This window comes from Euwallacea fornicatus, chromosome 26, assembly GCF_040115645.1.
Source record: "Euwallacea fornicatus isolate EFF26 chromosome 26, ASM4011564v1, whole genome shotgun sequence".
Lineage (NCBI taxonomy): Eukaryota > Metazoa > Arthropoda > Insecta > Coleoptera > Curculionidae > Euwallacea > Euwallacea fornicatus.
In genome coordinates this window covers 2085723-2098056 of record NC_089566.1, presented here as the reverse complement: position 1 = coordinate 2098056, position 12334 = coordinate 2085723, and the positions used below count along the sequence as shown (strand labels likewise).

Sequence of the window (12334 nt, the reverse complement as noted above, 5' to 3'; positions counted from 1 at the left end):
CGGGAGAAAAGTTTGTTATTATTGTTAACAAAACATGCAGCAGCACGAAACTAAGACTGCGGCGTTGCGGGACACGAAAAACTGCAATGGAAAGGCGTTTTGCATCGGACGCAAATTTGGGTTTTTCCGAAACAACTGAAAAACGGAAAACGGAATTTTACAGATCAGCCCGCGTCGCGGAACTACTTCCGCAACATCTTTCTGATTTGACTGTTTGTTAACGTCTGCATCTATCGCCATTACCTCGAACCGGGTCGTTTCGGACCCACCGTCTACCTGCACGTCAATACGACGTCGCTTAACTACTTTTTAAACTCCATTGATCCGTAGCGCAAGCCGCGTAACTGAGCCGTAATTGCAGAAACGCATGCGGCCTGGATTTTCGTGCCCGTTCTCTACCGTTAATATTATAATATCAGAACTTTACAGTGCAGAATATCTAGTTCCGTGAATTGAATCGCTAACGTTGTTTGCTTCAAGAGCTCGTCTATGTCTATTCTTTTAATTAGGCTCTAGTTTCTGAACCTGATTATATACATTTGGCTGGCCTTGTGTTCAAAGTATGAAGGCAGTAGTTAGAAATCCCGTCTTTGTCTTACAAGATTGAAATTAAGAGAGTTTCTCGTATGAAGAGGCCGCTGAGCGGGCCCAAAACCGACAGCAGGCAAACTCCGGAGCCCGGAGTGTTTCCGCGCGACTCGGCCGGAGTTAGTGTACGATCAACCTCCAATCCGTGAGTAGGCCTTCGCCCACGTTTTCGGGAACATATAGTATACAGGTCGTGTTTATTGTATTTTCCGAGTTCGTCGCAGAGAGAACGAACTCCGTTTATTGTGATTTGAGGGATAACTTGTATGTGATCTATAGTTGATTGTGCCTGGTATTCGGTTCGTGACAGTTTCAGGAAGTCGAAACTTGTTTCAAAGTGGCGAAACTCAATAAGTACGTACGTAGTAATATGCTAAAAGGATTAATTGCCCGAAGGCGTCGGTGGAAGGGTTGAAATTTCGAAGTTGGCCCCCGACTGAACCTCCGGGGGCAAACGCTATGCACACCTCATTTAACTTCGAAAAAAACGGAGCAAAAAGGGTGTAATAATAAATGCACTAAAGCAACCCTCTTTCCGCAAAATTTGCTCACTGCTTGTTTGAAAAATAAACGAACCACATTTGTCTGAACTGAGTACGGAGCACTTTCTCTTATTGGGTTCTGCCTCTCAGTAAACGTGGTCTTTCTAATCTTTGGCCGATACGTTTTTATTATTTATCAAAGAGTGCTTGCAACGGTATCAGTTTGCCGTCCAGGTAGTATATAATACATTGCAGCTCAGGCGAGCTTCCTTTGCCGAGGGAAAGATATCATTGTGTAAGGTATATGCAATACGAAAAATAAGCTAACTTTGGGGAGTTTACAGGAATTTCGCTCGAGTCCTGAAGATTGGATAGATCCCTAAACCTCTTTTTCCAATCGAAGATCTTGGGATGCTTTACAGCGAATCCTGCATACGCGCTTTTAATGAAAGCCACGTACGGGTCATCGGCGTTTCTCCATCCGAACGAACTATCCCCGATTCTTATTCAATTTAATGCGGATAACCACCGTATAGGACATAGCCCAGAGGCTCTACTGTTATGGAAGCCTCATACCGCAGGCAGCTCCACTCAACTCCGAATTGACATAATTAGAATTCGACGAGGACAGAGCTTCGATTATCGTCTTGTCTGTCGGTCTTGGTACGTCACTGGCGACAGTGGCCTCGGATAAGCTCTGTTTGGACGAATACGCAGTAAACAGAGATAATCGAAAAGTGACTTATTGGTTCGTGCGCCGGTTGACGAACCCGGCTGATCCCTAATTTTCGGGAAATGCCGATTTAACGCGGCGGCAAAAATGCGAAAACGATCGAATTTGCAAAATCATCCGTCGTTGAAAGACCGCGCATTAACGGGGGTCGTTAACGGACGATTTTCCGTACGTCAAAAGAAGTTGTGAATACTCAGCCGACAGAGAAATACCTAAATGGGCGCATCGTCTTTGAGCGGACACCGCCGTTTTTGAGAGAAGTCCCGATTTTTTCGTGCGAATTTGAGGAGAGAGAAGATATAACTATTCCGAATCTCCCTTTATTGGACGCTACCTCTGAAGGATCTCTAAAAAGGAAAATTATTACGCCGAGGCCGGATTGTACGAGCAAATCCTAACTTATGCCGAACTTGAGCTTTAATTCACTTGAGTTCTTCCATAAGCAATCTGTCGTTGTCAAAGGTAACTTATTGCCAATTAACTTCATTTGTAGCGGCAATGTTATTCGCAGAGAACAACTCAAGTGAGCTCCGGCTTAAATTGGGCATATTCCAAGTTTTACTTGTGAAACCGGACCTGCAAAGGATTCGATTGTTGTCGAAAGTTTTTTCGTGAAAAAGCACCTTTTGGCTGCAGCCTCCGTCTCTGTCTCAAGTGCTTGGCGCTGTAAATGCATATTGTCTAATCGTCTCGAAAATGTTCGGAACCGATTCAAAATTAGCACTCGGTGAAGTTGGAGAGCGCGCGTCAATCCAAATTTCCAAAAACACATCCGGTCAAGGTCGCTCCGAACGATTCAAACGAACGAACCGTTTTTCGAAAATTTCAATCCCAGCCGCGGGCGACATGAATTGACAAATTGCCAATCGGGCCTGGAGCATGGTGAGAGCGTGAACTTCAACTTCACGGATCGTAATAAATGTTTTGAGTGCGGGTCGAAACGTGGTGAGAACAGCAGCGTACGTTTCCTCAAACGTTAACCTATTAATCCGATATTAACGTTAAACGTCCTGGAACATTCGAGAGAGATTTCTTCTAATTTACTCTCACCAACCGTCACCATTTCGGCGGTCTCGGCCCGGATGTCGAGACACGCAGTGTAAGTATGAATGAATAAATATGTTTGTTTTCACGCGTTCCCGTTTCCATTTTAATACGAAATCCGGGTCTTTCCGGACTTTTTCCGAAATAAATTCAAAGCCCGGAGCTTAAGTGGAATTAATTGAATACATCTTTACTGTTACTAAAAAGTGTAAAACTTGTCGTGCCAAATACTTCAGTAAAAGTGATAAAGGAGGGCAGTATGAAAGCGGATATAATGTTTTCGTTTAAACCGCGTTATAGCTCTATCTTTATCGGTTTATATGTGCCTCAGGGCAGAATTGTAGAGACATAATCGTTTTTGCTGACCCACTTACGTGAGAGCATCTTTATCTCTGTTTATTTAAAAGGAATACAAAATCGGACGGTCTAGTTCCTAGTCTTGTTTATTTGTCTGAAAGGATGGGCCCTTTTTGATCTCAGAATGGCTTTGTGCAATTTTCGACCAGTTAGAGATTTTTTCAAATTAAAAACTGTTTACGTTTACGTCGCACTCCCGGACGGTTCTTATTTCCTCTTTAGTGTGGGCACAGCCTTCCTTGGGGCTATCCCTTCGAATGTTAATCTACGGGAGGAATCTAGAAGTCTTATGCATGCACGATGGAGACGCTTTGCCGAGATTAGAATATATAAAATTACGTTTGTACTTTGGTATTTGCTAAATGGAAAGGACTGGGGAGCTCTTACCTAATCGTCACCGTCACATCTCTCCTCGGCATTGCGAATGCTGCAAGATTTTTTCCTATATAGGTGTTTCGGATTTTCATAGCGGTCACCCTAGAAGAAAAGATGAATTATCTTATCTTTTGTCATCAAATGTCTTTCTTTTCTCTATACAGATCCATTATTGAGGGATTATATTACCCCAGTATCCAAAGGCAAAGACGATTTCGAAAATAAATGAACTTCTCTTGGCGAATTTTCATTAAAGCGATTTCGGGCTGCGCTCATTTAAACAAAACCTTTTTTCGGTTAAGCCGGATGTCGCGTAGCAAATCTTTTCAATTCGAATTGGACCTCTTTTATCCTGATTTAAAACCATAATTTGATCTTCACAATCTTCGCTTATTTTTCTTGTAATACCTAGTGATTAACGTGGCTTTTAAAGGAGCCCCCCCCCCCCCCCCACCCCCTCTCCCTCGTTCCGTCAGCCAATTTGCGCCATACCACACTTAGAACCAGATAACTTTTCTGGCACATTATTCGATTTCGACATAGAAATCACAAATGTACCCTCACATAGAAATCATTTCCTCATTTCCCGGAATTATGCCACATTTCCGGGGTTCAAAGTATTCCAGCACACTTTATTGAATATCCGGAAATAGTTCACAAATCAATGTCCAATTAAATGTGGCCACTACTAATCAGACGATTGATTATACTCATAATTGTTTTCTTTAGAAATTGTTTTGTTAGTTAATTGACGTAGTCGCGTCTGTGTTAGTAGTAATTGCAGTTTCAGCGTTGGAATCCCTGAAACGTGGGCCGTTTGATTATTTTTTCCTCGATTAACACTCCGATTCGGGGAACCTCCACTCTCAATTCGATTGAGTGCTCCACGGATTCCTGAGATATTGGCTTTCAAACTGCGAAAAGTGGATTTTCAATAAATAATCGAAATTTTCCGATGCAGAAACCAGGACGGCTCGGTTTAAATCGTAAACGGGGAACTGCCCCAGAGACCTAAACGGTTGTTGGTGCAATTCGAGGTACCAGCACTTTCGTCATTCCAAAAGCAAGTAGGCATTAAAACGACTATGTGGGTGCGAATATTTTTGGTTTCTAAGGTGCACTGCCTTTCCTCTACCCTCCATTAAAATAATTTATCTTCGATCCAAGTACAAATAAATGTATTTCTCTCCATTAATAACTTTATAAAACGTTTGAGAAACGAGAACGTTTGAGATTCTGTTTTTCGATTTACTCCACTAATATTAATTCTATACTGATCCGAAATACATCAATTAAGTTTGGGCCTTAATCTACAGATTAAGAAACTTCATTCTGAGGTAGTTTCAATTGATTGCTAAACGTTTCGTTACAATAAAAACATATCTGACAAAACTACCAGGGACATTACGACCCCCTCTCGGTAGGCTTATGCTGTGCAGAGGGAATCGAAAATCCGGCATAAATTCGTTAAAAACTGAAGAAATTATCACGAAAATGCCGGAATGCTTCAGACGTTCTATTTAACTGTGCCTTTTTTGACGTAAGAGATTCGTATAGAGCGTTACTTGTGTAGTAAATAAATATACTTTTTCATTTTTTTCTTATGGAACCTCCCGTATATCGTGACATTTTTGAATTATTTAACAAATCTTGGACATATTTTATGTACTGTACCCATGCGTAAAATCCAACAGATTTCGAAAAAAAAACAAAAATAGAAATAATGACAGAACTATTAATATTAAAAAAATAACGATATGAACTATTATAATCCGATTTATTAAGTGTTCAAACAGTGTATCGTCGACTCCCCGACACTGGACAAGTCGCAATTTTAATTCCTCAAGCAATTTTCTTATAATTTGAGGAGGCATTTGTGGAGCTTCCCGAGTAACTCTACCTTTGGCTCTTCAATGCTCTTGGACATATTTAAATTCACCCTATCTTTTCGATAACCCAGTAAAAAAGTCCATAAGGGTGAGATCAGGAAATCTGGCAGGCCACAGTAATTACCCCCTTGGTCCAATCGATCGACGTGAAAACGCTTCTTCTAAATATTACCTCTTTGGTGCGAAATGGTGGCGCACCACCTTGTTGGGCCCACGTTGACCCATTTCATTCGAGTTATACGCATTTGGAAGTATAATGCAAATGTCGGGAATCGGTTCGTTTCTTGGAAATTTCAAATGACGTTGCCCTTTGAAACTGCCCTCCAAGAAATGCGAAATGATGACTATCTCCCACGATAGCAACCCGAACATTAACAGTCTGAGGGTGTTGGGTATAAGTTTCAATCGGCCAACGCGGATTGGTACACGACCAGTAACGGCGTTTTTGTCCGTCCATCATACCATTTTGGCAGAATGTCGATCCGTCAGAAAAACAAAAAATTCGAAAGTGACTGGACGTTGTTACAGAGGTTCACGAAAATTTTGCAGAATTCCAATCGACTATCTGAATCATCTTCGTTAAGCTCGTAAATTGATTGTACTTAGTACGGATTATATTTTTCTTTTTTTTTTTTTTGAATTCTTCGACCGGACTAAATCCCCACTTCCCTGTCCAAGGGTATTTCTTGAGCTGGTTCACGAGGGTTTTCTCCGATGGATGGAAAAACGTCTAATTTCTGATTTTCGGAAATCGAGGATCGACCAGATCTGGGAAAGTCTGTTACATGCCCCACTTCTCGAAACTTCCTTGCAATTCGGTTTGCAGTAGATTGCGATATTCGACAGTCAGGATATTTGACGTTGAATGGCTCACAAACCTCCTTTTGAGTTGTGTTTCGATCACCGCGTCCTATCACGACTGAGATATCTATTCTCTGAGTTTCACTTAACTGGGCCATTTTCTTTCAACTTCAGCAATATTAGAGTAACTATTGTCGGACTGAATAGAGATTGGGAAAAAAGGAAAAGGGTAATGAGTATTTGACAAAATGTTATTTTTGAAGTAAAATTTAATGCCATTGATAAATACCGACAGCAATTATTCCAATAACTGCCGAATTCAAAAACGGGCACGTTACATGAAATGCCTTCAGAATTTCTCGCGGAACTCAAAAACGCGATGATATACATGAGGTCCCACAAAAAAAACTAAAGTAAAAATTACATTTATCTACTTCGCGAGTAACCCTGTATGCATGTCTGTTATCTCAAAAGATTCGCCGGTAAAAACCATATTTAACGTATTTTAGTATTTCCACGAAAAATATTTCCTTCAATTTTCAATGAATTTATGCGGGGCTTTTGATCCTCTGCGTATAGAGTTCATCAATATGATTACTCTAACCCATTTTATACGGCAATTGCTCCGCTCTCAAGGTATCGGCGCTCAAACTTTGAGAAATATCCGCCTCCTCCATTTTGAAAATTTTCAGGCAAATTCCCAAGTTTTTGAGGTTCAGTTTTTCAATCTAATCAATTCGTGCATTTAACCCAGATACCTCGACCGAGATCTTGGAGCTGTGGAAACGCAGTTTGGGGCACGGCGCACTTTTAAAACCGTGAAAATAGGCACTAAAGCGACTCTGTATCTCTGAAATTGAAAGAGATACAACGATCCGGCTCGAAAGTTGGAGAAACGTAAGGAGTTTTTCAGGGGTTGATTTTTGTTTAAGTGGATTAATTTATGTTGAAATCCATTGAATTTAATTTTATTAGGAAATCTGAGGTTCGGCCGGGCGAGTCGGATGCCAGATTTTTAAGGTTTCCCGCTTCTGTGCCGGAGAAGACCATAAAAGTTTCGCCGTTATTAAATATGGATAAGTCGGTTGCTTATGGCGTAATGTAGGCAAGGTATAGGTACAATTTGGAACCGTTGCGACACAAAGACCCCTTTAAACGACCTTGCGGTGCAGTTTTCTGGATGTGCTAAACAAGAGAAATAATACCGGCTTGCCGGTCGTCTGGCATAACGTTAGCGGGGAGCTTTCCGCGGAAAACCCGAACATGATGAGTTGGATGGGTTGGAAAGCATCGTCGCGGGGGCGGGCTTAAACTAGTAACAGAATCCCTATTTTTAAAACGTCACCCTAGATTTATCCCTTGTGTATATTCAGCGGAATTTAGAAATATGAGCGCTATTAATATGGGTATATTAAACATTTAGAAGGGAGGCGATAATTCTCTAAAAGCTTTTAAAAAGATAACCTTCTGCGTTTTGTCACTGCCAGACTTCATGGTTGTAAAAGATGGCCGAATTTTTTGCCACGAGGCGATCTTATATGGGACATTACATCGCGAGGCGCTCTTCATTTTTGTCCTTTTACATATTGTAGCTTTAAAACGTCTTGAACTGGGTCACCTTGGGAGTACGTAGAGTGCATGCACAGTTTGATCGTTCATTTTCAAAAACATCCGAAGTATCCAAGTGTACGGGATTTCGGGAAAATTCGAATTGCCCCAATTCCCTTCGTGTCATTATACGGCTATTCAATTAATAACGGATTCAACAGGAACGCAATGAAAATATTATTATTCCAATGTTTCCAGTATCATTGGGGAAGCACAACACCGCCCCTATTTTATTATTTCGTATTAATTACAGATAGGTATGTGCGGGATCGTCAATTTGTTAAATTCACCCTTTTATTTGCGTTTGCAAATTAAAAGCTTGGCTGAATAATGCGAAATATTTGTTTATTTTAGCTCATTTTAATTTGTTTTATCGATAAAACGAGCATTTTTCGATTTGTTATATTAACGCCTAATTACATGCATCACATAATAAATAATCGCGAAATGTAGCAGAGGGTTTCCGTTTAAATTGAAATTGGCCCACGAAGTTTATTATTAAACAGTTAATTTTCACGATTGTCTTGTTGAAAAACTGCCAGCCCGGGAAATTGGACTTGGTCCCACCCTGGAAGCGAAGGGGCTCGCCCTCGAGAGGGGGCGATCCCCTATTATAAAAAGTCGAAACGATTGATTCAGCGTTTACCTTTGGTTTTGATTGGGACACGTCAGGTTAGTTCAGGTTAGTTCGGATTGACGAATCACGTAAGTGCGGTGTTTTTGCTGATGCGGGCGCGTGGCGCTTTTTGTTTTTTGAATGTGGCAAGACGGCTGCTTACTTACTGTCCATTATCCATGACCGCGCAGGCAAGGCTACAGTTCTGGGCGAAAAAGGCCGTGCAAGGTTAAGGCCGGCCCCCACGGGCGAGCGACCTGGAATTTTTACCAACTGTTCCCATCGTCCAAAGGACTTACCTTTTACGAAAGACGCACCGTTTTGCCCCACGCTGCACGACGAATGGTTCCCGAGATATGGCGTTTTAAAGTTTTCACCCCCAACCCCGGCCTACCCTCGAATGGTGCGACTTGGGAGGTTGAAATTTTATGTGGTAAGTCCCTTGAGTGATAGGGACAAACGGTAAAAATTTTAGATCGATCGCTCGTGGGGGCCTTGCACGGCCTCTATTACGTGCCAGTAGAATTTACATTGCTTAACCCTTCTTTCATATTTGAAAACCATAACTGCCGTCTTCGTTCGGTAATGGCTGTACCGTCATGAACTCTTATTCCCTGCAGGAACTGGTAACAATTCAAGTTTATCATGTGAGTCTGTCATCAATGCGCATGGCGATGCAACCGGTGCTGTACGAAAGAGCAATCTTTGTGTCAGGATAAGGGCGATATTTCGGTACCACCGGAAAACATGGTTTTTCGGAACCTTATTAAGGGCAGGTACCGCAATTAGGAGGTCGTCCTTTGAGATTATTAAGTTTTTAAACGGTCACCCTGTATACGGGGTTGGAACCGTGAATCGTTCACTGGAACATTTTCCACATCCCGCTATCGCAGCCCAATGAAATTCGGCTTCAGGTTCGAATTGCCCCCTTCGGTTCCAAGTCCGATATATGCAAAATGGCAGGATTTTCTATTACACTGGAAGTATCCACCGTCTTTGTTATTTCAAACGGAATCCCCTCAGTTGTTACTCACTCCCTGATTCCTCGTTAAATCTTAGGGCCAGTCCATGTAAGGTATCTTACGTCTAAAATTTGCCGTTTCAGAATTATGCGGGAAAATTTGAACATTTTGCCAGGTGCGAGGTCCCACGGAAATCGATATTATTCTCTAACCGCTGCAAATTTCAGTATCGGTTCTCTCGATTTGACAAACAGTCTTCCACAACCCCCTAAACATGTTTCTGGAGTTACACCACTTCAAATCTCGATGACCCGCCCATTTGAAATAGAACACATTCGGGAGTTGTGCGGGGGACTTTTTGTGAAATTCAAATAGGTCAAGACGTATTAGTCAAAGCTTATTAGGTCGCTTCCGAGCCCCAACGCGCCGACACCAAAACTCCCAGCAGTCGGACAAAATAATACCGATTTCCGTGGGACCTTGCAGCTGTCAAATTTTCCGGCGTAACTCGGAAATTATGAATTTCAGACATAAGACACTTTACTTAGACCACTTGACGCCGAATCAGGGAACGACAGATAAGTCAGAGGGTTCCGGTATGAATCTGAGACGGCGCCATTTTGAAAATATTTCGCATGAATTCAAAAAGGGTCGATTCCAGTCCGAAATCGAAATTCGTTGGGTTACCCTAGTGGGAAGTGAAAAATTTTCCGACGAACGGATCGCGCGACAAACCCTGCACGCGCGTGAGTAACACCCTGTGTGCACCGTCGACAGTTTTCGTCGTGACGGCACGCAGCACGAGTACAAAATCACCAGACTTCCAATGCTAATAAAGCCTTTTAGCCTATTTTTGGCAAAGGCAGGATCTAAATCGTGATAAAAGCACAGCTTTTTCGTTTAACGTGGCCAAGTCTCTTCGGTAATGGTCCGCATCAATATTGAGTATCCTGATTCGACCTACATGTAAATGTGAGCATTTCTCCAGGAACAACCGCTTTTCGCTCGCGAGAGAACATTAACTCTCGCGTTGCTCGTGTGCCAATACATCTTTGCTAGATTAGAAATCACCTCATGCGGTCGTAAATCACGTTTTTTGTTATTTGTTTTAATGTATCGGATCGCTTATTAAATGGAAAGGATTCGCGTGTGGTAATATTGTTTGTTCTGAGTAGTTCGTCGTTAAACTGTGTCGAATGCCTGTTATTTTTCGCCTAATTAATTCGCAGATTCGGGCTTTATTAATCTTCGGCTTTTGCGTTACACGCCCTTAATTCCTCGCCCTCTATACGGTCGATCTTCGTTATTAGTAGAGCGTTTTCCGATGAAACTTGTAATCTTAAAAGTGCACAATGGATGCAGCGCGCCGCTTTATTTAATGAATTTTTATCGCGAGATTAAATAACATCGTGGGAAGAAAACATAATTAAGTTTCTCGCCAAGGAGGTCGTTATTCCTCCAGTCCAGAATAAATTTCCCAGGAATTTGAATTCGTACAGGTTGCGCCAATATTAAAAATCGTTCTTCTTCGACAGTTCTATTGTTCCGGCTCCTTGAATAGCCATATACTATACTGATACACACATACATACATATATATATGTATGTATTATATATATCATATATATTATAAAAACGCCAAGAATGGCTTTTTCTGTCACCATACGTGGCGGATAACATGCTCAGGAAAGCAGAAATGTATTCGAATATAAAACCAAATTAGGTTGGGAAGTTATGGTTTTTGATGATTCCGTGCAAAAGCCGTTTTGTGCCTTTCAAACTTGCGCAAACTTGGAAAGTTCGAACAATAGCACAAGACGAGCCTTGTATTGAAGATCGGTCTTTCAGTCATTTTTAATGAAATATTCTGCTACTTATGCAGGGTGGTGGTAGTTTATTAAGAAATAAACGGAGGTGCGGCCGACGGTGATCTCGACGTGGGAAATTGAGAGAAAAACCGAAAGGGACATTTTTGGAAAATCTCGAATTCTGCTCGAACCGACCTTCCCCGGGGGCCTGATTGCGTGTCTGCGTCGCAAACCGTTCGTCAAAATCTCCGTCAAAATCCTTTGCGGGGCGGATGATCGGGTGGAAACTGAAATTCCTTGCCAACGTCCAAAATCTCCACGCCACTGGTACTTGCGTTGTTCTGCGTATCGACACAGGGTGTCAAGGCTTAGCCGCATGTTCCTTGGTCAAAAACATATCGATTCATGGCGATATATTTATATACGAAAGTGTCTGCTTCGGGAGATGAAGCCCGTCAGAGTCTCATTTTTTTTTTTTTTAATTTTGCAAATAAGTGGAAATGTGGGTTGTAACGAAATTAGGTGCATAATCTTTCTGCCTCTCGGAGCTGATTTACTATTCCAAAACCACCAGGGGTAGCGGTCAATTCCGCGAAGGTCGAATGTTAAACACACCAGAACGTTTTCATCGCACTCTTACGATAATTTCCTCGGCAAAATCCCGATGTGAGGAACGTTTCTCCTCCAAACGTGCACGACGTTCCTCAAAACTTCCGAAATCTAACCAAGTCTGAAGACTGCGTTCGCCGCCATTGCAGAGAACGAGCCGAGCTGGTGACCGCGTTCTCGTCAGTTACCCGGCGGTTCCAGAAATCGAAACGACGAATTACGTCTTCTCCGTGCAATCGAGGTTCCGAACCGAAATCCGACAAGAGGATAAAAAAAAGTTGCATGACAGACCGGAAATTTCACACAAAAAAAAAAAAATCAGCCGTCTCCATGAGCGAATGAAAAAGTCCTGGTGCATTCGACATTCGACCTTCCAGGAATCGACCACTACCCCTGGTGGTTTTGGAATAATAAATGTGCCCCGAGGAGCAGAAAGATTGTGCACCTAATTTCGTGACAATC

The 12334-nt window shown here is 42.1% G+C and overlaps 1 protein-coding gene across 3 annotated transcripts in view; it reads left to right on the top strand.

The window, feature by feature from the left end:
* Positions 1 to 699: 699 nt before the first annotated feature.
* The window catches only part of LOC136347107 (zwei Ig domain protein zig-8-like), a 184269-nt gene continuing 172634 nt past the window's right edge, over positions 700 to 12334 (top strand). For all 3 annotated transcript variants that reach the window (XR_010733429.1, XM_066296801.1, XM_066296800.1), the window contains exon 1: positions 700 to 942. The gene's annotated coding sequence lies outside the window, so the exon portion shown is untranslated. The remainder of the gene's footprint in view (positions 943 to 12334) is intronic.